We start from the raw sequence: 25,962 nt of genomic DNA, 5'->3' as shown, positions 1-25,962 counted from the left end.
CTCCTTGGAAGAAAACATTTTGCAAAGTCAGGGGGAAATTTCAGATTTTATCTACTTATTGTGATGACCAAACATGATCAAAAGCAACCAAACATGATCAACTTCCTCTTTTTTTTTTTTTTTTGCATTTGCAATTCTTCCTTAACAAGAACATGGTAACTGCAGGTATATAACAGGAAGGCAACCACTGGGGGCTAGTTCCAAATACATGGGCCTAATAAGGAATGGAAAAGCCATTTCTTCTCCAGGAAGGTAACTGCCATTTTTAACATTTTTATCTCATTTTCCCCAACCTCCCTGCTATGGACCATGTTCAGATCCTCATCAGCCTGGGCTCTTCCAGCAGCTTCTCAGCATTGCTCTCCAAGGTGTGGTCCCTGGATCAGCAGCACCAACCTCCCCTTGGTGCTTACTGGAGATGCAGAATCTCAGGGCTCATGTCCCAGGCCTCCTCAATCAGAGTCTGCATTTCAGCCAGACTCCCCAGTGATTCCTGCACCCAATAGAGACTGGGAGTCCTGAGAGCTGTCCTGGTGCTGTGGAGTCCAAAGTTCCTGAGGCTCACTGCATAACAGCCAATCATTCAAGAGACAAAAAGTTAGAGCAAGAAAAGCATCTTTATTTGGAGAGCCAGCAAGTCAGGAAGATACTGGACCCATGTCCTAACGAACCATCTTTAAAGGCATGAATCTCAGGCTTCTTTGTACATTGGGAAGGAGAACAAGGAGGAGACTGAGGTGAGAGGGGTGGCTGGTGACCACAGACACTTGGGCATCAGCAGGGGCCCAAAGAGATTGCAAAACTTCTTTGTCCTTGCTCAGGTCACAGTGCTCCTACAAATCTTCAACATAACATTGTTACTTGTGTGCATGCCCTTCTTATCTCCTCAGAGGTTAGTTTTGGAAAGGAACTCTTATCATCCTTGCTTTCCAGTTAAACTGTAATCTAGGTTCTTTCCATGATTAACTTGGCCCATGTGCAGAAGTGCCTAAAAGCAGTTAGCTTGAGGAGTCAGAAGCAAGATGGAGTCAGCTATGTTCGATTTCTCTCCCTATTACACTGGCAACCCATTCTATCCTCTTCTGAGAGGCTGAGTGTTTCAAAATGTGGGCCTCTCAGTGGCTTTCGGGATAAAATCTAGGTGTCTTTAGAACTAAGCAGGGTGCAGCCCTCTGCTCAGAACCGTGCATGTGTGGCATGGTATCCTCACTCTCTCCTTACAATAAAGGTAGACAAAAAATAAAAACAGTGCTTTTCTCTCTACTCTCACTCATTAAAACAAACAAAATGAAAGAGAGAGAGAGAGAGAGAGAGAGAGAGAGAGAAAGAAAGAAAGAAAGAAAGAGAAAGAGAAAGAAAGAAAAAAGAAAGAAAGAAAAAGAAAGAACGAACGAATGAACACAGAAAGAAGGAAGAAACAGAGGGGGGTGAAGGAGGAATGGAGGGAGGAAGGGAGGAACGAAGGAAGGAGGGAAGGAAGGAAGGCAGGCCGGCCATTAAGGAAGGAAGGAAGGAAGGAAGGCAGGCCATTAAGGAAGGAAGGAATGAAGGAAGGAAGGCCGGCCATTAAGGAAGGAAGGAAGGCCGGCCATTGCTGGCACATGGCACCTGCTCCCCTCTGCAATTTCAACTCCTATCACCTAAGAAAACATCCCGTCCACATAATTCCTAAAACATAGAAGTCCATTTTCAAATCACGAAGTAAGTAAATGTTTCTACGGGAAGGCCATCGTTCTTCCTTTTTCTCTAAACACGGCGCCAAAGTAAGTATTTATCTTTCTCAGGGGAGAGTCCTTCTCCTATAGCCTGATCCAATGAAGGCTTTCCCTCTGGGTGAACTCTGTGGGGCTTTGTTTCTTTGTTTTGGGGCCTCTGAAAAACAGACGCATCATGCAATGAATTTACAAAAGCAGCAGATAAAACCCACCCACGCTGTCTCGCAGCCCTGCTCTCTTCCAGCTGCCTGTTTTGTCACTAGAACAGACTCTGCAGGCCACGGGGCTCAGGGGGCTTCCCACTGCGTTCTTGCCTTTGGCAGATGTTTTTGTTTTTACTTTCTCAGCAGATGTTTTCTTCGGCTAAACTTGGCTTAGACAAAGGATGAGGAGCTGAAGTTGAGTAAGGATTACTGTTGTGGTGTGGGTGTTTTAAAAACTATGACAGAGGCTGGGCGCGGTGGCTCACGCCTGTAATCCTAGCACTTTGGGAGGCTGAGGCGGGTGGAGTTCCAGACCAGACCGGGCAACAACAGTGAAATCCTGTTTCTACTAAAATACAAAAAATTAGCCGGGCGTGGCAGCATGCACCTGTAGTCCCAGCTACTCGGGAGGCTGAGGCAGGAGAATTGCTTGAACCCAGGAGGTAGAGGTTGCAGTAAGCCAAGATCGCATCACTGCACTCCAGCCTGGGCAACGGAACGAGACTCCATCTCAAAAAAAAAAAAAAAAAAAAACTATGACAGAACTGAAAAGTTTTAGATCAGGTGGCAAGTTTATATTTTCAAAGCTACATGCCATTTGCAATGGATAATTTTAAGACATAGCACAGAAATAGAAGAGTAACTGCAGAAATAAAAATAGTGTATGTGTGTTTAGCCTAGCCAGTCACAATGATGAGGACTATTTTCTTTTTGTCATTGACAAATAAAAATTAGATATGCTTCTGATATACAACATGATGTTCCATTCATATACTGAAATATGTATCCATTATGGGATGGGTAACTAAAACTAATTAACATATTACCATACATACTTTTTTTTTTTTTAGACGGAGTCTGGCTCTGTCACCCAGGCTGGAGTGCAGTGGTGTAATCTTGGCTCACTGCAACCTCTGCCTCCTGGGTTCAAGCAATTCTCCTGCCTCAGCCTCCCAAGTAGCTGGGACTATAGGTGCCTGCCACCACGCCTGGCTAAATTTTTGTATTTTTAGTAGAGATGGGGTTCCACTGTGTTAGCCAGGATGGTCTCAATCTCCTGTCCTCGTGATCCACCCCCCTCACCCTCCCAAAGTGCTGGGATTACAGGCGTGAGCCACCATTCCCAGCCCATACTTATTTTTTTAATGTGGTGAAAACAGTTAAAATCTACTGTCTTAGTGGTTTTCAAGTATGCAGTACATTGATATTAACTACAATCACCACATTGTGCAATATTATCTCTTGAATTTATTCCTTAGGTCTAACTGAAATGTTCTGTCCTTTTATTATAATGCGGTGGAAGGTATCTGAGTTACCAGTGGTGAATCCATACAGGCCTGCAGCCACTGGAATTCTTGCCTCCTCAGACAAAAGAATTTGACTGAGGGCCATAAGGCAGAGAGAGAGACCCAGGCAAGTTTCAGAGCAGGTGTGGAAGGTTTTTGTTTTTGTTTTGAGACAGAGTCTCACTCTTGCCGCCCAGGCTGGAGTGCAGCAGTGTGATCTCGGCTCATTGCAACCTCCACCTCCCGGGTTCAAGCGATTCTCCTGCCTCAATCTCCCAAGTAGCTGGGATTACAGGTGTGCACCACCATGCACGGCTAATTTTTGTATTTTTAGTAGAGACGGGGTTTCACCGTATTGGCTAGGCTGGTCTCGAACTTCTGACCTTCTGATCCACCCACCTCAGCCTCCCAAAGTGCTAGGATTATAGGCATGAGCCACTGCGCCTAGCCGAGTGGAAGTTTATTTTAAAAGCTTTAGAACAGAAAAGAACGGAAGTACACTTGAAAGAGACCCAAGCAGGAGCCCTGAAGAACAAGTGTGGTGCTTAACTTTATAGGACCTTATAGGCTGGTCCACTTCAAGCATCTTGTATCCCTTTCCCATGATTCTTCCCCTAGGGTGAGCTGCCCACATACACAGTGCCCTCCTTATGCTTGAGCATGAGGTTTAGGAAGTTGTAGCGTGCCGCTCTTCCTGTTTCCAGTGGAGTAACCTCAGAAGGTCATATTCCGCCATGTTTTCTCCTAATGTGCATGCTTAGGAAGTTGTGTCTCCACGGCACTTGCACTCAATGAACAATTGAGTGTGACAGGTGTGGAACATCAGGAAATGGTCTCTCCCTGCCACGGGCTGCCAAGTTATCTTTTTTTTTTTTTTTTTTTTTTTTTTTGACACCGAGTCTCACTCTATTGCCCAGGCTGGAGTGCAGTGGCACGATCTCAGCTCACTGCAACAACCTCCGCCTCCCGGTTTCAAGCAATTCTCCTGCCTCGGCCTCCCGAGTAGCTGGGATCACAGGCATGCACCATCATGCCTGGCTAATTTTGTATTTTTAGTAGAGATGGGGTTTCACCATCTTGGCCAGGCTGGTCTTGAACTCCTGACCTCGTGATCCACCTGCCTTGGCCTTCCAAAGTGCTGGGATTACAGGCGTGTGCCACCGTGCCCAGCCGCCAATTTATCATTTTTTAGAGAGGCAATGCGATCATCGCTGAACCATCACCTGGCATTGCTGGTGGGTGGGAGAAAAGCCCTCTCCTGCCCGCCCATGCCTGTCTAGTGGCCTGTAATACTCTGACCAACATCTTCCTATGCCCCACCCATGCCCATCCCCTGGTAACCACCACTGTGCTCTCTGCTTCTGTGAAATCAAGGTTTCTAGACTTTTACATAGGAATGAGATCATGTGGTACTTGTCTTTCTGGGCCTGGCTTATTTCACTGAACATAATATCCTTCACATTCACCTGTATTGTTGCAAATGACAGATGTTCTTTTTTTTTTTTTTTTTTGAGACGGAGTCTCATCCTGTTGCCCAGGCTGGAGTGCAGTGGCATGATCTTGGCTCACTGCAACCTCCACCTCCCGGGTTCAAGCACCTCCCTGCCTCAGCCTCCCAAGTAGCTGGGATTACAGGCACCTGCCACCACACTTAGCTAATTTTTGTATTTTCAGTGGAGACAGGTTTCACCACCTTGGCCAGGCTGGTCTCCAACTCCCGACCTCAGGTAATCTGCCCGCCTTGGCCTCCCAAAGTGCTGAGATTACAGGAGTGAGCCACCGTGCCCAGCCGCTCTGACACTCTTGAATCACCCACACTCATGGGCCATTGGACCCTCCCTGCAGGGCCACACCTTGGGCTCCCATCCCCCTGTGGCTCACTGCTCCTTCCCAAACACCGCACCTGCAAAGGAGGATGCAGGCACACGTGCAAATCATGAAGGTTTCCGAGAAGCAGGATCTGTCCCTCCTATATCACCAATGTAAATTGCAAAGTCAATTATTCTGCCAACACATATAATCTATTGATGTCTCAGAATATAATGAAGAGCCTCAAATAATGCCTCTGGCCCTAGTGGGTATTGATACAGGGTGTTTGTTTAAGGTGGGGGTAGTAGGTGGGCAAAAGACAGAGAAGGGATTTGGGAGGTGGGGCTGGAACTCTGCATAGTTCAATCACTCTCTGGTCTGCTGTCATATCCAGGGTCTGGGACGCTTGTATGAAAACATGGTCAGCCAGGCGTGGTGGCTCACACCTGTTAATCCCAGCACTTTGGGAGGCCGAGGCAGGTGGATCACCTGAGGTCAGGAGTTCGAGACCAGCCTGGCCAATATGGCGAAACCCCGTCTCTACTAGAAATACAAAAATTAGCCAGGCATGGTGGTGCACACCTGTAATCCCACCTACTCAGGAGACTGAGGCAGGAGAATCGCTTGAATCCGGGGGGACAGAGGTTGCAGTGAGCCAAGATCACGCCACTGCACTCCAGCCTGGGCAACAGAGTGAGACTCCAACTCAAAAAAAAAAAAAAAAAAAAAAAGAATAAAAAACGAAGAGCCTCACATAATGTGTCTGGCCCTAGTGGGTATTTCTACGGGGTGTTTGTTTAAGGTGGGGGTAATAGGTGGGCAAACGAGAGAGGAGAAGGGATTTGGGAGGTGAGGCTGGGACTCTGCATAGTTCAATCGCTCTCTGGTCTGCTGTCATCCCCAGGGTCTAGGACGTTTGTGTAAAGGCATGGTCAGCCAGGCGAGGTGACTCACGCCTGTAATCCCAGCACTTTGGGAGACCGAGGCGGGCGGATCACCTGAGGTCAGGAGTTTGAGACCAGCCTGGGTAACATAATGAAACCCCGTCTCTACTAAAAATACAAAAATTAGCTGGGTATGGCGGCGGACGCCTGTAATCCCAGCTACTTGGGAGGCAGAGGCAGGAGAATTGTCTGATCCCGGGTAGTGGAGGTTGCAGTGAGCTGAAATCGAGCCATTGCACTCAAGCCTGGGGGAGAAAAGCAAGACCCCTCTCAAAAAAATTTTAAAAAGGCAAAAAAAAAAAGAAAGAAAAGAAAATAATATCTCTGAGTGTGGGGGTGCATGTCTGTCATCCCAGCACTTTAGGAGGCTGAGGTGGGAGGATCACTTGAGCCCAGGAGTTCAAGACCAGCCTGCGCTACATAGTGAAGCCCCATCTCCAGGAAACATTTAAACATTAACCAGGCTGGGCATGGTGGTTCATGCCTGTGATCCCAGCACTTTGGGAGGCTAAGGTGGGTGTATCGCTTGAGCTCAGGAGTTCGAGACCAACCTGGACAACATGGTGAAACCTTGTGTCTTTAAAAAATAAAAAAAAAAATAGCCGAATGTGGTGGCTAGTGCCTGTGGCTGCAGCTACTTAGGAGGCCAAGGTAGGAATATCGCTTTAGCCCAGGAGGCAGAGGTTGCAGTGAGCCAAGAGATTGTACCACTGCACTCCAGCTTGGACATGAAAACCTGCATGAAACCCTGTCTCAAAAAAATATAAAAATTTAAAAAATTAGGCAGGCATGGGGGTGTGTGTGTGTAGTCCCAGCTACTCAGCTACTCAGGAGGCTGAGGAGAGAGCATGGCTTGAGCCCAGGAGGTCGAAGCTGCAGTGAGCCATGATCACTTCACTGTACTCCAGGCTGGACAACAGAGTGAGATCCTGTCTCAAGAAAAGAAAAGAAGGGAAAAGAAAAGGGAAGGGGGACGGGAGTGGAGGGGGAAGTGGAGGGAAGGGGAGGGGGCAGGGGAGGGGAAGGGGATGGGGAAGGGGGCAGGGGAGGGGAAGGGGAGGGGGAAGGGGAGGGGGAAGGGGAGGGTGAAGGGGGGGGAAGGGGAGGAAGGGGAAGGGGAGGGGGAAGGAGGAAGGGGAGGGAGGAGGGGAGGGGGAAGGGAAGAGGAATAGGAGGGAAGGGGAGGGAGAAGGGGGAAGGGGAGGGGGAAGGAGGGGGAGGGGAGGGGAGGGGAGGGGGAGGGGGAAGGGGGAAGGGAAGGGGGAAGGGAAGGGGGAAGGGAAGGGGGAAGGGAAGGGGGAAGGGGAGGGGAAGGGAAGGGGGAAGGGGAGGGGAAGGGAAGAGGAATGGGAGGGAAGGGGAGGGGGAAGGGGGAAGGGGGAAGGGGAGGGGGAAGGGGAGGGGGAAGGGGAGGGGGAAGGGGAGGGGGAAGGGGAGGGGGAAGGGGAGGGGGAAAGGGAGGAAAGGGAGGAGAAGAGAGGAGGGAAGGGAAGGGAGAAAGAAATGAAGCAAGAAACAAAGGAAAGGGGGAGGGGTATAGAAGGGGAAGGAGGAAGGAAGGAAGGAGAGAGAAAGAAAAGAAAGAGCTTGATCATGGCTGATGTCCACATTGATTGAGATCCACAGAGAACAATGGGCCATCCTGATAATATAGACAATTGTCATTTCTCTCTCATATCACCACGGAACTAGAAATACGCTTTCTGGAGGAGCGAAGGTGCTTGAGAAATGTGGAATCCCGGCACTCGCAATGAGAAGCTTTCTCAGAAGCGAGCTCAACAATGTGCTCATCTGTTTTGTTTTTGTTTTTTTTTCCGAGTTATGGGTGATGGGCTTTGTAAACAAAAAAAAAGAGAGAGAGAGAACGCAACTGTGAATAGAGAGATTGAATGTGTCTGATGCAAGGTTGTCGCAGTTCCTGTTTTCTGGTTAGGCCTGCATTTCCTTATGAATCGCAGGGAATGGAGAACTTTTCTGGATAATAATGGCTTATTCTATGCAGAGCAGGACTTGAGATGTTACGATAAATGTATAATTTCTCAAAAGTGGTCTACTTGAGAACACAGTTTCAAGGAGTTCCTCTCCATATTTGTTCCTGGGTAAAGTAGCTCTTCCTAAGGCAATTCAGCTTTCAATTTATTTGAATCAGCACTTCAGCTCAGGCCAGCAATGTCCTTATGCTTTCCAGCCAGGATGGTCCCAGGATGCCTCAGACACTGAGACAGAGAGGAGTGTGAAATGACTGTCACTGAGGGGTAAAGTAGAATCTGATATGAGAAAAAAACAGAGATATGTAGAAATCACAAAAGCAGCATACTATATTTCCAGTGCAATTCCATTTTAGGTGAATATAGAAAATAATTGCAAAATTTCACATATGCCTTCATTAATTTCTGCTATACTAATTTTCACATATGCCCAAGTTAATTCATACTAATTTACACTAACTACCATCAAGGCCATACAATGCTGCCCAAGGTAAAATTTACCCACTGTCAGAAGCAAATGTGCTGTTTTAAAACGAATTCTACAGTCAAGAGATCCCCACTAACCACACTTCTTAAAACCAGATGAGCAAGTTCTATCAGATTAACTCTGGAGCTTAAAATCCAACTACACAGAGAACTTTTGAAAACCTTGAATGATTAGTCCCACCTGCTGGAAGTGGTTCCCTTCACCGGGACAACTGCTAAGTCATTGTTTTATTTAGTGTAATGGAAACACAGTAACGTATTAGATATTCATAAGATTAAAATATTTTGAGGCAGGTCCAAGGAGCACAGTAACGCTGAAGTGGTCATGAGCATAAAGGATATTTCATCTGCAACTCGTGTACAGTGATAGGAAAGTATTTGTGATAATGGTTGGTGAGAAATCTACAGGCAATGCTGAATTGCAGTTACAAGTGAGTGAACGCAGAGATGCAGACTTGGTCCCATCTGAGCTGATGGAGCCCTGGAATTTCACTCACAGACCTCTGGGTTCTCTCAACATATACCAAGGCAAAGAACAAAACCTCCAACGATAGGGTAACAGAAGAGGGAACGAGTGGCCAGCCTTGTTCATTTGAGATACCATTTAAATAACAAACTTAAAGCAGAAATAATTAAAATGAAATTGCATGTGAAACTGCTCCTCTATATGCTTATTCTTGGTTTCCCTTGTTCCTCTTTTATTTATTTTTCATTATTATTACTATTATTATTGAGACGGAGTGTTGCTCTGTCACCCAGGCTGGAATGCCGTGGCGCCATCTCGGCTCACTGCAACCTCCACCTCCCAGGTTCAAGTTATTCTCCTGCCTCAGCCTCCCGAGTAGCTGGGACTACAGGTGCCTGCCACCACGCCTGGCTAATTTTTGTATTTTTAGTAGAGATGGGGTTTCACCATATTGGCCAGGCTGGTCTCAAACTCCTGACCTTATGATCCGCCTGCCACTGCCTCCTAATTTTCATTATATTTTTAATCAGTAATAATTGCATATGTCTCTGGGGTGCAATGTGATGTTTCTCTGTATCTTTCCTATTGGATTCATCCTCAGCGTCAGTGCAAAAACCATCATGTTTGCAGACACTTGATTTGAAGAGATCCAACGCTCAATGGAAACGCCTATCAGACAATGAGTGAACGGCTGTGCCTTCCATATGAAAGCACGATAATGATGCGTTCTGAGTGGAGGCATGCCTCTGTGGTTTTACACCTCTCCCAGCTCAGCTGGGACCCAGATTCTTTCAGATTTACACCTCTCTGAGTAAAAAAAAAAAAAAAAAACGCTGGGACCCAGACTCTCAAGAGTTAAGTATAGCCTTTCTGCAAGAGGCTCTTTGTCCACATCAACAGTGAGATAATTTGCTGTCTCAAAACTGCTAGACCAGCTGAACTTTCCTTGTTTGCTTTCTTGTTAGAGTGCCCGTGAAAAGGCAGATTGGAGATAAAATTGATTCAAGAGAGGCCATGGGTAAGAGATGTTTTGTCTTCAGTTGCATCAGAATCACAAACTATTCCAGGGGAAGGTACACAGAAGACATTTCTGTAGGCTATTCTGTGCCGAAAAGGATTATGAATGACATTTGTCACTGTGGTTCATGCATATTGTTTCTGGTATCTCAACAGCGATGTGACACCCACGAACACAGTCAACATCGTAGAGACTGGGATGCGAAGAAGAGCACAGGAGAGCACAGTACCTTTGGAAAGCTCCCAGGTCCCGTATCAACTCTACATTCCTTCAGCCTGTCTCTCTCTGATGTGTCCCTCTTGTCAAGAGAGGGAAATGCCATTAGAGGGAGTCCATTTAATTTTTGTTGAGTGAGTGAAAGAATGAATGCATGATGAGTTCTCGTCTGTGGCCACATGCCTCTCTGCCAAAATCTATTTCTTCAAACTTAATTTCTGTCTGAACATCTCTATTCATGCTCCCTGTGGCTTTGGTATTTCAGCAAAAATCCTCCCTGGGTTCTGACTCCAGGAGACATGAACCACTCAAGTAATCTTTAGAAATCCTTCAATTAATTTTTAAAAATTATTTGTAGAGACAGGTCTGGCTATGTTGCCCAGGCTGGTCTCAAACTCCTGAGGTTCAAGTGCTCCTTCTACCTTGGCCTCCAAAGGTCCTGGGGTTACAGTTGTGAGCCACTGCACCTGGCCCCAATTCTGTCTTCCAAATTTACCCTCACTGATGATCCAGTCACCTGCTCACTCTCCTCTTTGGGTCATGAGAGCTGGTGACTATGCAGCCAACAGGGTACCTTCTGCAGACTTCAACAGAGTCCTGCCCTTCCATTTACATTTAACCTCATTGTTTATCGGTGGCCCCCAGGAACTCTCAGAAACAAGTTAGAGTGGGGGGGTCCTAAGGGGAGTGGGGTGAAGTTAGACCTGAGCTTCTAAGTTATCCTTCCTCACTTCTCCTCTGTCCCTCCCTTCTCTCACATTCCCCCTCCCCTTCTCTATCTCTTGACCCCCATCCCTTCTCTCAATTCCTCTTTTTTCTCAAGCTCTGAGAATGTTTTGGCATCTTCCACCATACAGAGAGTATGGTAGGAGGTTAGGAACTAATGGCTCTGGAACCAGTGTCTCCTTCAGGTGACATTTACTTTCAATCAGCATCTCCAAGTCTGTTCATGTTCCTATGACATCAGAGACGGAAGCAAGATTATTTGGTGCCCAGCCAGTCTCCCCCTCTTCTGGGAGATGTCCAGCCTCTGCGTCCTCTCTTCTGTCTGCACCCAGGGGACCAGGTATTTGGAAGCCACACACAGAGACTCAGCTTTAGGGGGCTGGCTCCCCATCTCAAAGACATCTGGTGGTTGAGGTTGGTTGACCCAACCAATCAGTGGTCTTTCAGTTGGTAAGTTTTTTGGTGGGGAGAGGGAGTAAGCTTATGAAGAAAAAGCACCAGATCCCTAAGAAGAAAAAGCACCAGATCCCCGTGCTTTTCAGTCTCTCATTCCTGACTCAGACCAGGGAACTGATCTCTGGGGGACTTTGAGCTGGGAGGAGCTGACAACGGCTGCTATTGATTCGGGGCTGAGACCTCTCCGGGTTTCTGACGAGTTTGGAACTTGTTGACTTCGGGTAGGACCAAAGGCAATGAATGTTAAGGGGTGTTTAGGCTTCTGGAGGGGGTCTTGGAGAGGTGCCTGGGGCTTTTGGTCAGGGGTGATTCCCAGGAGATGCTTCTACAGGAAAAGGGAGAAGCAAGAACCTATAGATGGTTCTACGGCTCTGGAGACTGACAGGTGAACTGGACAAAATGAAGATAGCAGGAGTCGCTGGGCCAGCAGGTGGAGGACAAGGTCAGAGGTCAACATCCACTAAGCAAACAGCCTTTACCAGGCGTGCTACCAATTAAAGGGACAGCTTTGTGGGGCTCCAGAAGCATGTTGGTCTGCCACACTCCTGTCTTCTCCACTGAGATTTCTGTAGGGAAGGATGTTGTTGTGGAAAAATACCCATAACATTAACTTCATCATTTAACCTTTTCATTTGTGTATATATGTATTTTTTGTTTTAGAGATGGGGGTCTCCCTCTGTCACCCAGGCTGCAGTGCAGTGACAGAAACATCTCTCATTACAGCCTTGACTTCCTGGGCTCAAGTGATCCTCCCACCTCAGCCTCCAGAGACGGGACTACAGGCACATGCCACCATGCCCAGCTTATTTTTAAAAATTTTTTGGTAGAGACTGGATCTCACTGTGTTGCCCACTCTGGTCTTGAACTCCTAGGGTCAAGCAATCCTCCCACCTTGGCCTTGCAAAGAGTTGAGATTACAGGTGTGAGCCACTGCACCCAGCCTGTTTTCACTTTTTTTTTTTTTTTTTTTCGAAACGGAGTCTCATTCTGTCACCCAGGCTGGAGTGCAGTGGCGCAATCTCGGCTCACTGCAACCTTCGCCTCCCGAGTTCAAGCGATTCTTCTGCCTCAGCCTCCTGAGTAGCTAGCAATACAGGCATGTGCCACCAGAAAAATACAGGCATGTGCCACAAAAAAAATAATAATTTTTGTATTTTTAGTAGAGGCGGTGTTTCACCATGTTGGCCAGACTGGTCTCGAACTCCTGACCTCATAATCCGCCTGCCTCGGCCTCCCAAAGTGCTGGGATTACAGGCATGAGGCACCGCGCCTGGCCTGTTTTTACCATTTTTAAGTGAACAATTCAGGCGCATTTAGTACATTCACAGTGTTATGCTGCCATCACCGCTATCTAGTTCCAGAACCTGTCATCACTGCAAAAGGAAACTTCGTATCTATCAGGTAATCACTCTTCATTTCCGCCCCCCAGCCCTAAGCAACCACGAATTCAATTTCTGTCTTGATGGCTTTAACTATTCTGGACATTTTATATAAAGTGACTCCTACAATACGTGACCTTTTGTGTCTCTCTTTCTGCACTTAGCATAATGTCTTCAAGGTTCATTCATGTTGTAGCATGTGACTATTTCATTCCTTTTCATGGCTGAATAATATTCCATTGTATGGATGGAACACATGGGGTTTATCCATTTAGTATTAGATGGACATCGGATTGTTTTCACCTTTTGGCATTTTGGATATTGCCACATACATTTGTGTACAAATTTCTGTTTGCACATCTGTTTTCAGTATCTTTAGGTATTAGGTAGAAGTAGGATTGCTATATCACTTGGTAATTCTGTGTTTAATTTTCTGAAGAGCTATAAAACTGCCTTCCATAGTGGCTACACCACTTTAACTTCCCACCAGCAAAGTAGGAGAATTCTAGTATCTCCACATCCTTGCCAATAATGATTCCTTTCCTTCTTTGTAAAAACAATGATCAGAATTCTAGTGATGCTTTGAGGATTTAAACGCTGCTCAGGCGTGGCACGGTGGCTCACAGCTATAATCCCAACAACTTTGGGAGGCCGCATGGGTGGATCACCTGAGGTCAGGAGTTCAAGACCACCCTGGCCAACATGTGAAACCCTGTCTCTACTAAAAATACAAAAAATTACCCGAGTGTGGTGTCACGTGCCTGTAATCCCAGCTACTTGGGAGGCTGTGGTGGGAGAATCACTTGAACCTGGGAGGCGGAGGTTGCAATGAGCCAAGATTGCACCATTGCACCCAGCCTGGGCGACAAGAGCGAAACTGCATCTCAAAAGCAAACAAACGAACAAAAACATCGTTCAGAACTCTGGTTCTGTGCATTCAGGGGTGTGGGAAACAAAGGCTCAGGTTGTCTTATTTGTAGTCCCATATTAAGAACCGAAAATACAGAACTGTGGACAGGTAGTCAAACATATTTTTCTGTCTGGGTAATCTGCAATCTAAACCACTTGAAGGGCACATACAGAATCTGCTGTCCTGGGTTTGCACAGTTAACTCTGCAGAAAAGCTGTTCTGAACACAAGAAAGAGTGCATAGTCACAGACCCCATAGTTAGCAATTTGCTTATTATCAGCCTTTTATTTATTTATTCATTTATTTTATTTATTTATTTTTTGAGATGGAGTTTCCCTCTTGTTGCCCAGGCTGGAGTGCAATGGTGCGATCTCAGCTCACCGCAACCTCTGCCTCCCTGGTTCAAGCGATTCTCCTGTCTCAGCCTCCCAAGTAGCTGGGATTACGGGCATGCGCCACCACGCCCAGCTAATTTTGTATTTTTAGTAGAGATGGGGTTTCTCCATGTTAGTCAGGCTGGTCTCGAACTCCAGACCTCAGGTGATCCGCCTGCCTTGGCCTCCCAAAGTGCTGGGATTAGATGTGAGCCACCGCACCCAGCCTTATCAGCCTTATTATAATCAACTCAATGGGTGGTGCATCCATCACAAATGAAGTAAAGTAGGAGAGGCCAACAGCCAGGATATGTCTGTGCCATCATTATCCATCTCCATTATGTGACCTCCCACAGCGGGCACTACGTGGGGAAAAGAACACACACATGGACCCCCAAACACTGGAGTCTCTTTCTCCCTCTGTTGTCCCCTGGACCAGCAGGAGGAAAATACACCTTGTCATCCACCAGAGATGAAAAAGGATCCCCAGCCAGGTGCAGTGGCTCACGCCTGTCACCCCAGCACTTTGGGAGGCTGAGGCAGGTAGATAGCTTGAAGTCAGGAGTTCGAGACCAGCGTGGCCAACGTAGTGAAACCCCATCTCTACTAAAAATACAAAAATTAGCCGGGCGTGGTGGCAAGCGCCTGTAATCCCAGCTACTCGGGAGACTGAGGCAGTAGAATGGCATGAACCCAGGAGGTGGAGGTGGCAGTGAGCCAAGATCACACCACTGCACTCCAGCCTGGGCGAGAGAGTTAGGCTCCATCTCAAAACAAAAAGAGAGAGAGAAAGATGAGGGAGGGGGTATGGCAGGAGTTTCCTTGAGGAGACCAGCATCATTAGTTTGTTCTCACATTGCTATAAAGAAACAACTAAGACTGGATAATTTATAAAGAAAAAAGACTCCGTCTCAAAAGAAAAAAAAATGAGAAAAAGAAACCCCAAAGCTTCAGGAGATCCAGGGTATGAAACTGCAAATCCACTGGGCAAGGAAGATGATGCCTCAGTATCCCAATTCTTCAGATCTTCTTCTTCTTCTTCCTTCTTCCTTTCTTCTTCTTTTTTTTTTTTTTTTTTTTTGGTTGTTGTTGTTTGAGATGGAGTCTCACTCTGTCGCCCAGGCTGGAGTGCAGTGGCATGATCTCGGCTCACCGCAACCTCCACCTCCCAGGTTCAAGCGAATCTCCTGCCTCAGCCTCCCGAGTACCTGGGATTACAGGCGTGTGCCACCATGGTCAGCTAATTTTTGTATTTTTAGTAGAGATGGGGTTTCACCATGTTGGCCAGGATGGTCTCAATCTCCTGACTGATCTACCTGCCTCGGCCTCCAAAAGTGCTGGGATTACAGGCGTGAGCCCCCACACCCAGCCCAGACCTTCCTCTTATCAGTCACCAACTCAGCTTCCCCTGGGACCACTTCAAAAATCAGCTGTTCATGAGCCCTGGTGCCCAATGCCTGGCTTCTAAGAGATAGATAAAGACCCTGATTCCCCTTTTCATGGGGAAGACATCTCTGTCCACCCAGTGGACAGCACAGACAGCTCCTAGCACCAGAATGGCAGGGCAAGGGTAAGAGCGTGCCCAGTGGGGAGGCGGGAATGTATATACGTGCTTCCAGACAGGATGTACAAGACAAAGAATTTGAATGACTTTTTGAAACAATGTCATACGGTCGCCTGTGCCAAGCCAATTCCCACTCAGGAGACGGCACCTACTCAGTGTGCTGAAACAAGCATCCCTGTGTGAGGAAGTGACTGCTGCCGGCAAGGGCAGCTCACTTGGCAGAGAGGAGAGGCTGGAATGAAGACTAAAGGCATTTTCAGGGTGTGGACTCCCATCAATGACTTCTACAGAGGAATCCTGAACCCAATCTGGGGTCTGGAGTGGGGGCCAAAGGGACAGAGGGGAGGCAGGAAGGGGCTCCCTGGGAGATTTGGTGGATGACAGAGAACCACAGACACAGAAAAGGCAAAGGCCTGAACCCACCATTTGAAAATCAAGGTTAGGGAGACCCAACACAGGAGAGGATTTGGTAAAGGTCACCCAGGACAAGAGGCAGGCAAGGCTCCCTGATCAGAGCTCTCTACACCTGCATTTCTCTTTGTCCTGGTCACCAGGAGAGAGAAAAAGAGAGCCTCCACCTGACTCAAATGAAAGATGTCTCCGTGGGTAAGGATTTAATTTTCCCCTGATGACCTAAGGAGAAAAATTCTCACTTTCATCCTCACAAATCTATCCTTCTCTTTGAATTCACCTTTGCATCTATCTACATATCTAGCCAGCCACCCACATCCATCCATCCATCTATCTACTCATCCACCCATCCATGAACCTGTTTATTCATGCATCCATCCATCCATTCAATCATCTACTTATCTACCTATCCATCTATCCATCCATCCATCCATCCATCCATCCATCCATCCATCCACCCATCCACTCATCTACTCATCCACTCATCTAACCATCCATCCATCCATCCATCCACCCACTCATCCATCTACTCATCCACCAAACCACTCACCCATCCCACCAATGATACATCCCCCTATTCATTGACACATCTATTCACTGATCCATCCATCCATCTACCCATCCATCTACCCATCAATCTATCTATCCATCCACCTTTCCACCTACGCATCCACCCAAACACCTGTCCATCCATGTATGTGTCTATTCATCCATCAAACACTTATCCATCTCTCCATCCATCCGTCTACCCATCCACTCAGCCATTCATTCATCCATCCACCCACCTATATCCATCCATCCACCCATCTACCCATCCATCCAAATATCCATCCAAACACCCATCTATCCCTCCATTTTACCCACCAATTCACCATCCATTCATGCATCTATCCATTCGTCCACCTTTCCATCCATTTATCTATCCATCCATTCACCCATCCTTCCCTCCTTCTCACTTTCCCTCAGTTCCTGCATATGGACACCTAGACAGTTCTAGACATCCATGTAGCCATGAGCCCACCTGTAACATCATTCCTGCACAGCCTTGCCTGCTGTATTGTAGCCAATGATCATGACTATGGGTGGCAGAATATCAACGGCAGGGTGGGAAACCGGGGGCCACCGGAATTGGGCACATCTGTGAAAATGTTCGTGGATCTTTCCTTTGTGTCTTATTTCTTAGAGGGCTCAGGGACTGTAGCACTTGTGTTATTTATCAAGTTTCTCTACTGCTGGCCTCTGCTCAAGGGAGTTAGAAGAAACGGCACAGCAGTGAGTCTACGGAAAGCCCTTAACTCAGAGCCCCACACAGATGAAGACGCTGGTCTTAATTGAGACCTCAAATAATAATTATAATGTGAAAATAGATCAAAGTAATATCTCTGCCCTGCAAAATATTGAGAGGGGAAAAACACGTATTACATTTTCTAAAGATACAAACACTATTTTCCATTGGGCAAAACAGTCTAGAAAGACTACTTGAAAGAGCCAGATAATGTTGTAAGATTTATTTGCCTAAACCAGGGCCCCGGAAAACCTTGTTTATCTGTTTACACTGCTCCCTGCTATACCGGACTAGAATAATTCCCATGTACTACTTGCTGGGGGTCCGGGAAGGGAAACTGAGACTGATTCACCCCTAGGATATCAGGGCCATAATCTAGTTGCAAGCAGAGACTTTCAGGACAAATGTCTTGATATTTGAATTTCACTTCTGCTGTTTATTAGCAGTGCATTAGCTGAACACGTCACCAATCTGATCTTCAAGTTTCTGACTTGTAGAATGACAGCGATCATTCTTACTCTAAGTTTGGTGCAGATTTTCTGAAAGTGCTTGCAAAGCACCTGCCATGTAGAGAGGGTTCCATCAAGCAGCATGGATGTTGTTATAAATTTCATTCCTGCCCCTAAAAAGGGAATTCTTGACAAGCCATCCCCAGCCCCTGACTTGTGGATTGAGCCTGCTGATGTTCAGTCAGTGGTGGGAAATGAGACCTGCTAATGGGACCCTGTACTGCACCAAGGTGCTGAACTGTTGGGAAGATAAAGGAAGAAGTCAGACAAGGTCGGGTGAGCCAGCTGACTCACCATGAAAAACATCTACAAGGAGCTCTCACGTATCTGGAACTAAATTCTGAACTTATTCATGAGTTAAAAAGAAAAACAGGCTGGACACGGTGGCTCACACCTGTAATCCCAGCACTTTGGGAGGCTGACGTGGGTGGATCACGAGGTCAGGAGTTCAAGACCAGCCTTGGCCAAGATGCTGAAACCCCATCTCTATTAAAAATACAAAAACTAGCTGGGCGTGGTGGCGGGCACCTGTAATCTCAGCTACTTGGGAGGCTGAGGCAGGGAACTGCTTGAACCCGGGAGACGGAGGTTGCAGTGAGCCAAGATTGTGCCACTGCACTCCAGCCTGGGCGACATCTCAAAGCACACAAACAAACAAACAAACAAAAAACATGCTAGGGGAGATAACTGCATGCTCCTTGCACCCATAAAAATAAGCTATACAAGCTCATGTTTGCCCATATCTGCACAGAAACAACAGACCTTGTTGGATCATTTAAAATGTTGCTAAGATTTCTGCATGATTTCTTCAGCCATGTAGTATTTTTTTTTCTTGGTTAGCATGTTCTCATTGGTTTTGTTTTTTAGCATTTTGAATTTATCGGCCTACTGCCTTCTGACTTCCAAAGTTTCCGATGGGAAGTCTGATGATAATCTTCTTTAGGATCCCTGGGATGGGATCAGTCACTTCTGTCTTGTGGCTTTCACTGTGCTTCAGGGTGGATCTCTGACTTCATCCCACCTGAAGTTTGCTGACTTTCTTGGATGTTTATTTCAAATAGTTGCACTGACAGGTCTAAGAATTTCCCCTGTACCATGGTGAGTGAAATGGATGAGCATGCCCATGAGAGCTCTCAGATTTTCCAACCACCCACGTGTGGGTTGTGTTCAATTTCCTCCTCCTACAACCATTTTCCTTCCTAACGAAAATGCCTGGGTCACCTCACAATGTAATCACATGACCAAATCTGGTCACACAGCCTATGCTTGGCGCCCGTCACATCTACTTTGCCCCCAGCCTTTGGAGTCCCTACTCCTGAGGTCCTGAGCATTCATAGAGAACAGATCTCATTAAGAGGGGCGGAAAGGATTTGCAAGATTAAGTGGGCCAAGTCTTGTAACACCAGTTGTAGGCAGAAGCAATAGCAGGATCCAAAGACATCCATGTCCTGATTCCCAGAACCTGTGCAAGGGAAATGAAGGTTGCAGATGGAATGAAGGTTGCTGATCAGCTGAGCTTGAGATGAGAAGACATTACTGGATTACCCAGGTAGGACCAATGTTATCACATGGGTCTTTATCATTGAAAGAGGGAAGCAAGAGGGTCAGAGTTAGAGAGAGATTGGAAGATGCTACACTGCTGGCTTTGAAGATGGAGGGAGCAGCCACATAACAAGGTGTGTGGGCAGCTTCTAGAAGCTGGAAATGTGAAGCAAACCCTTTCTCTCCTAGAGCCTCCAGAAGGAAGCCAGCCCTGCTGACACCTTGATGGGAGCCCCGGGAAACCCATTTCAGACTTCTTACCTCCAGAACTGTAAGCAAAGAAATGTGTATTGTTTTAAGCTGCAAAGTCTGTGAGCCTTTGTCCTAGAAGCAAGAGAAAACTTATCTAACCCCCGGCAGCAGTTGAAGGAAATCAAGTCAACAGCAAGTGAAGTCATTAGAGTGATGTCTCGGATTCCCATGGGGAATTTTGTTCCTTGCTCTTGGTTTTGCTGAAGACCTAGGATCTGATTTTGGCTGGTGCAAAAGCCACCAAAGTTACCGAGATTGGGGGAGTGGGATTCAGGACTGAGAGGGGACATAAGAAGCCCGGAGCAGAAGCTGAAGAGCCAACAGACGTCAATCTAAAACACAGCATATTCTTAGCATCGGGCGATGTGCCTGCAACTAAGTGATCGGATGGTGTGTGTTTTCTGTGTCTTTTTCAATATCTTAAAGGCAAAATCACAACAGCGCGTAAGGGTGACCGCACAGCAAAACTGTTCTTCTAGACTCATCTTGCACCATAGTGGCAGCTGCAGGAATTGTGCGCCACGATGCATCCCTGGGGTCAGGAAAGACTTCTAGGATGCCTGGGAGCTGAACGAGGTGCTAAATGATGGTGTTGGCGTTGAAGAGAAGTGCAGGGTAGGCATTCCAGGTGAGAGGAAGGAAATAAGGAAGCCAAGCAATGTGGTGGTGAGAAGCAGCACAGGTTCACCCATGTGTGTGGACCTCTGCTTCTTCACACCCAGGAACCCAGCCAGTCCTGGAGATGCACAGATGAGCAAACCATGGCCAGACACTCACTCTCATGTTGCTTAGCGTCTAACGAGGAAAGCAGACATTTAAACAAAATTGCCCACAGGACATAAAAGTAGTGCTGTGGTCAGAGCAGCAGTAAAGTGAGGCTTCTAGATGCTTATAATGTGGTCAACTTGGGTCAGACAGGGACACAGATGCGAACTTTTTTATTTTTTTATTTTTTTTATTTTTTTGAGACAGAGTCTCACTCTGTCGCCTAGGCTGGAGTGCAGCAGCACGATCTCCGCTCACTGCAACCTCTGCCTCCCGGGTTCAAGCGATTCTCCTGCCTCAGCCTCCTGAGTAGCTGGGACCACAGGCACATACCACCACACTTGGCTAATTTTTTTGCATTTGTAGCGGAGACGGGGTTTCACCATGCTAGCCAGGATGGTCTCGATCTCCTGACCTCATGATCCGCCCACCTCAGCCTCCCAAAGTGCTGGGATGACAGGAGTGAGCCACCGCACCCGGCCACAGATGTGAACTTTTAAGGAGAAGTGACAGTGGAGCTGACAATGGAAGTATGAAGACAGCACAAGGTACAGGCAGAAAGGAGTTTTGTGCAGCAAGTGTGGTACGTGCAAAGGGCCTGTGGTCAGTGGAACTGAGGATCCCGTGGGGCTCAGTGAGGAGGGAAAGAGGAGCTCAGGCATGGCGTGGCATGGAGGGGACACAGTGAGGCCACAGTCAGTCCTCAACCTTGAAAATGGCCCTTTGACTGTCCTCAGGGGCTAGACTTGCTTGCCATGTTCATTGTGCCTGTCACCCTCTCTTGCTCCCAGACAGCTTTCTCCTGCCTCCCAGCTCTGTGTCTCTCAGATCCTGGCTCTGATCCCACGCTGCTGTTGCTTCCACTCATGTACCCATTGCTAATGGCATCATTTCTTGGAGTAATTCATTGCAAAGTTCATTTCCCACTATAAACGCACTCTGTGCTCATTACAGTCAACAGGGTTGCCCAGAAGAGTTCAGTTAAAGGAAAAAAAAAAAAACATCAAAATTTCCCTTGAAAAGAAGCCAGTGATATGGCTTGGGTCCACCTTCCTGAAGTTTGAAAACTTCTCTGTTAGTGTTGGTTGCTTTTAGGCCTGGTCCTGCTGCATATACAACGTGTGTCTTTCTCTCTTTTTTTTTTTCTTTTTTGAGATGGAGTCTCGCTCTGTCAGCCAGGCTGGAGTGCAGTGGTGTGATCTTGGCTCACTGCAACTTCCGCCTCCCGAGTTTAAGTGATTCTCGTGCCTCAGCCTCCCAAGTAGCTGGGATTACAGGTGTGTGCCACCACACCCGGCTAGTTGTTGTTTTAAGACTTGAGTCTCGCTTTACTGCCCGGGCTGGAGTGCAGTGGCGTGATCTTGGCTCACTGCAACCTCCGCCTTCTGGGTTCAAACAATTCTTCTGCCTCAGCCTCTCGAGTAACTGGGATTACAGGCACCCGCCAGCACGCCTGGCTAATTTTTGTATTTTTGGTAGAGACGGGGTTTCACCATGTTGGCCAGGCTGGTCTCGAACTCCTGACCTCAGGTGATCCACCCACCTCAGCCTCCCAAAGTGCTGGGATTACAGGCAGGAGCCACTGTGCCTGGCCTTTCTCTTTATATGTAGACGGTGCCCTCTCCTGGTGGGAGGCTGTCAGTGCCTGGCTCCAAATCCATGACCCTAGAGGTGGAGAGGTCCCCAGCTGCCCCCCTTACTGCTCCCAAGCTGGTGCCCTTGGGAATCACCAACTTTCTGTGCCCACCTGTTCTAGCTACTTTGTTCACTTTGACCCAGCCCCTCAGGGGTGACACCCTCCCTCATCAGGCTCCCAGATCCCATCAGGTGTTCAAACCCTATGTGGCAGGTACAATCCTGGTCCCCAGAGATGCCCACATCCTAATTCTGAGAACTTGTGACCTTTTAGGACAAAGAGGAATTTGCAGATAGGATTCAGGTAAGGTTCTTAAGATGGGGACATTTTTTGAATGATCTATGTAATCACAGTGGGGTTCCAGGGCTTTTATAAGAGAGAGGAAGGGAGATATTTAACCGCAGAAAAAAGGGATGTGAGGATGGAAGCAGACGTCAGAGTGATGTGCTTTGAAGATGGGGTAACGGCTAATGAGCCAAGGGTGGCAGGTGGCTTGTCAAAACTAGAAAAAGCAAGGAATGAATTGTCTCCGAGAGATTCTGGAGAGACTGCAAGCCTCCCAACACCTTGATTTTAAAATAGTGAAATCCATTTCAGACTCCTTACCTACAGAAATGTAAGAAAATAAACGTGTTGTTTTCAGTGTTGGCAGCCCGTTACCACAGCAACAAGTAATGCACACACTTCCTCAATTCATCCTTCTTCCTCCACACACTCAGGAATAAAGCTCCCTCTCTTCAAAATGGCCTTTGTCTGCAGTGTATCAGGAGTGTGAATACAGGTGTCATGATGTGTATTTTTGTGTGTTTTTTTAGAGATGGGGTCTCACTATGTTGCCCAGGCTAGACTTGAATTCCTAGTCTCAAGCAATCCTCCTGCCTTATCCTCCCAAAGTGCTAGGATTACAGGGATGAGCAACTGTGCTCAACCTATATCTTTTTTGTTTTGTTTTTTTTGTTTTTGAGACAGAGTCTCATTCTGTCGCCCACGCTGGAGTGCAATGGCACGATCTCAGCTCACTGCAACCGATGCCTCCTGGTTCAAGCAATTTTCCTGCTTCAGCCTCCCAAGTAGCTAGGATTACAGGTGCCCACCAGCCTGCCCAGCCAATTTTTGTATTTTTAGTAAAGACGGAGTTTCACCATGTTGCCCAGGCTGATCTCAAACTCCTGGTCTCAGGTGATCCTCCTCTCTCAGCCTCTTGAGTAGCTGGGCTTGCTGACATAAGCCACTGCACCTGGCCTTTGAATCCTTTCGAGAATTAAGTCAATGGTCTGTTTCTGCAATTCTACTCACTTATTTCCCCACAGCCCTTCTCCTCCTTTTTCCCTTTTTCCACCTCCCACACGCTTCATGCCTCACACACCCTACCTATGAGTCTCAGCATCCATGCATCCTTGCACCAAAGCGTGAGAGACATGGGGTCAGTCTTGGATGGAGAAGGAGCTCCCTTCTACGCTTTCCCGAGCTCCTGGAGCTGATGTTACTGGTGCCCCATCCTCCCTGTCAATCACCTTCGCCTTCTGCCATCCCTCCCATGAAAGTCGGCCCCACCTCAGGCTATCCCCTCATACCCCCGACCTCCGTTACCACTTCTGTGCCCCCCTCCAGCCCTGTGCTCACTGCTTCTCATGCTCTATACCTGCAGTCTTTCACTGCTGCCCTTGAATTACTGGGTTTGCTCTTTCCTGTGATCTGAAAAAGCTGGAGAAGCACAGGGGTTTTCCTTCCTCCCCTTTGCTGTGGTGTGAACCCCCACTCCCTTGCCACGCAGGTCTGGAGGGTCTGCCTAAGTAAACCACTAGCATGATTGCATGCCAGAGTTGCATATTGTTGTGAGTCATAAAAAGATACGTGCGGCTGGGCACAGTGGCTCACGTCTGTAATCCCACCACTTTGCGAGGCTGAGGCGGGCAGATCACGAGGTCAGAAGTTCGAGACCAGCCTGAGCAACATGGCAAAACCCCGTCTCTACTAAAAATACAAAAATTAGCCAGGTATGGTGGTGGATGCCTGTAATCCCAACTACTCGGGAGGCTGAGGCAAGAGAATCGCTTGAACCCAGGAGATGGAGGTTGCAGTGAGCTGAAATCGTGCCATTGCACTCCAGCCTGGGTGACAGAGTGAGAGTCTGTCTAAAAAAAAAAAAAGATGTGCATGTCCTCACCCTCAAAATGTAGAAATAGGATCTTATTTAGAAATAGGTTCCTTGTAGACATACTTAAGTGAAGGATCTTGAGATGAGATCATCCCAGATTTAGGGTGGGCCCTAAATCCAATTACTAGTGTCCTTAAAAGGAGATAGAGATTTGGAGACACAGAGGCGGCGGCCACGTGGAGATGGAGGCAGGGACTGGAGTGATGTGGCCACAAGCCCAGGGACACCTGGAACCCCCAGGAGCTGGGAGAAGCAAGAAGGGTCCGGGGTAGCGCAGCCCTGCTCATGCCTAGATCTCAGACTTCTGGTCTTTGGAACCGTGACAATGTCAATTTCCTTTGTCAATTTCCAACGTCAATTTCCTTTCCTGAAGTCACCCAGTGAGTGGTGACTAGCTGTGGTAATGTGATCAATTCCCACTTCAGAAGACATCAGAGTGACCCCATCTGGGTCAAGGTATCCTGAGGTCTGTGTGGCATTTCTTGTAATCATACCCGTGAATGACCAGTGTGTGAAAAGCTTCCCTAGCTTGCCCTCCCTAAGATGACAATTTCTTCCCTTGCAAAATTCTCCAGAGCATCTCTTTAGTGTAGCATCCATTGCGGCATCTCCTCTTTCCATAATTAAGATGTTTGAGCCCAAAAATGTGATCATTAGTATTAGTTGTTTTTTTTGTTTGTTTGTTTTTCTGAAACAGTCTCACTCTGTTGCCAGGCTGGAGTACAGTGGCGCGATCTCAGCTCACTGCAACCTCCACCCCCTAGGTTCAAGCGCTTCTTCTACCTCAGCCTCCTGAGTAGCTGGGACTACAGGCACCCGCCACCACACCTGGCTAATTTTTTTGTATTTTTTTTTAGTAGAGATGGAATTTTGCCATGTTGGCCAGGATGGTCTCGATCTCCTGACCTCGTGATCCGCCCACCTCAGCCTCCCAAAGTGCTAAGATTACAGGCATGAGCTACTGCGCCCGGCCAGCATTAGGGGTTTTTAATAAATAAAACTGGAGAAGCATCATTTTAGCTACAGGATACTAAGAAAAAGTTCATTCTTGAGCTGAGGAAAAAAAAAACAAAAACCTGGCTGGGCATGGTGGCTCACGCCTGTAATCCCAGCACTTTTGGAGGCTGAGGCAGGCGGATCACCTGAGGTCAGTGGTTCAAGAGCAGCCTGGCTGACGTGGTGAAGCCCTGTCTCCACAAAAATATAAAAATTAGTCAGGCATGATGGCAGGTGCCTGTAATCTCAGCTATTCAGGAGGTTGAGGCAGGAGAATCACTTGAACCTGGAAGACAGAGTTTGCAGTGAGCTGAGATCGTGCCACTGCACTCCAGCCTGAGGGACAGAGCGAGACTCCATCTCAAAAACAAAACAAAACAAAACTCTGACACTAGAACAATTGTGTTGTCAAGTAAATTAGAGGATGCTGGGACAGTGACATTCTTTCCCTCTCTCCTGGACCCTGGCAGTAAAGCACTAGAGGGGTTCACATGCACCTGAATCATGGGGCATGTGACCCAGGGCCGCTTCTTCAACCAAGGACATTTCCAGCCTCACAATGGCACTGTGGTTAGAACTTCATCAACAAGACACGTGCGTAACACCAAGGAACGCGGCACAATTCAGCAGTCCCGAATACAGCGGCATGAATGGTGCCTTCTAAGAGCATTCAGAGCAGCTAACCAGCAAGAGATGACGGCCGGCATTTCTCAATAAACAACTGCAGTACGTTACCCTTTGTACATCAAGCAATATTTTTCAACATCTCCTGGTGAGAAACTTAGATAATGCCTGATAAGAACACACATGGCAGCATAGAATGCATTCTTCCATTTGCTTCCTTTAGGCAGGGATGTTTTTTTCTCTT

General features: G+C 47.4%; 1 long non-coding RNA gene across 6 annotated transcripts in view; it reads right to left on the bottom strand.

Moving 5' to 3' along the window:
* Nucleotides 1-598: 598 nt before the first annotated feature.
* Nucleotides 599-25,962, bottom strand: part of LOC129475683 (uncharacterized) — a 57,447-nt gene continuing 32,083 nt past the window's right edge. For 3 of the 6 annotated variants that reach the window (XR_010119813.1, XR_010119811.1, XR_010119810.1), the window contains one exon: nucleotides 7,395-8,224. This is a non-coding gene — a long non-coding RNA (uncharacterized lncRNA). Of the gene's footprint in view, nucleotides 1,873-7,394; nucleotides 8,225-15,373; nucleotides 19,208-25,962 lie in introns of those variants that run through there. The other 3 variants (XR_010119807.1, XR_010119812.1, XR_010119809.1) reach the window with 3 other exon arrangements.

Source organism: Symphalangus syndactylus, chromosome Y, assembly GCF_028878055.3.
Source record: "Symphalangus syndactylus isolate Jambi chromosome Y, NHGRI_mSymSyn1-v2.1_pri, whole genome shotgun sequence".
Lineage (NCBI taxonomy): Eukaryota > Metazoa > Chordata > Mammalia > Primates > Hylobatidae > Symphalangus > Symphalangus syndactylus.
This window is presented reverse-complemented; position numbering and strand designations above follow the sequence as displayed.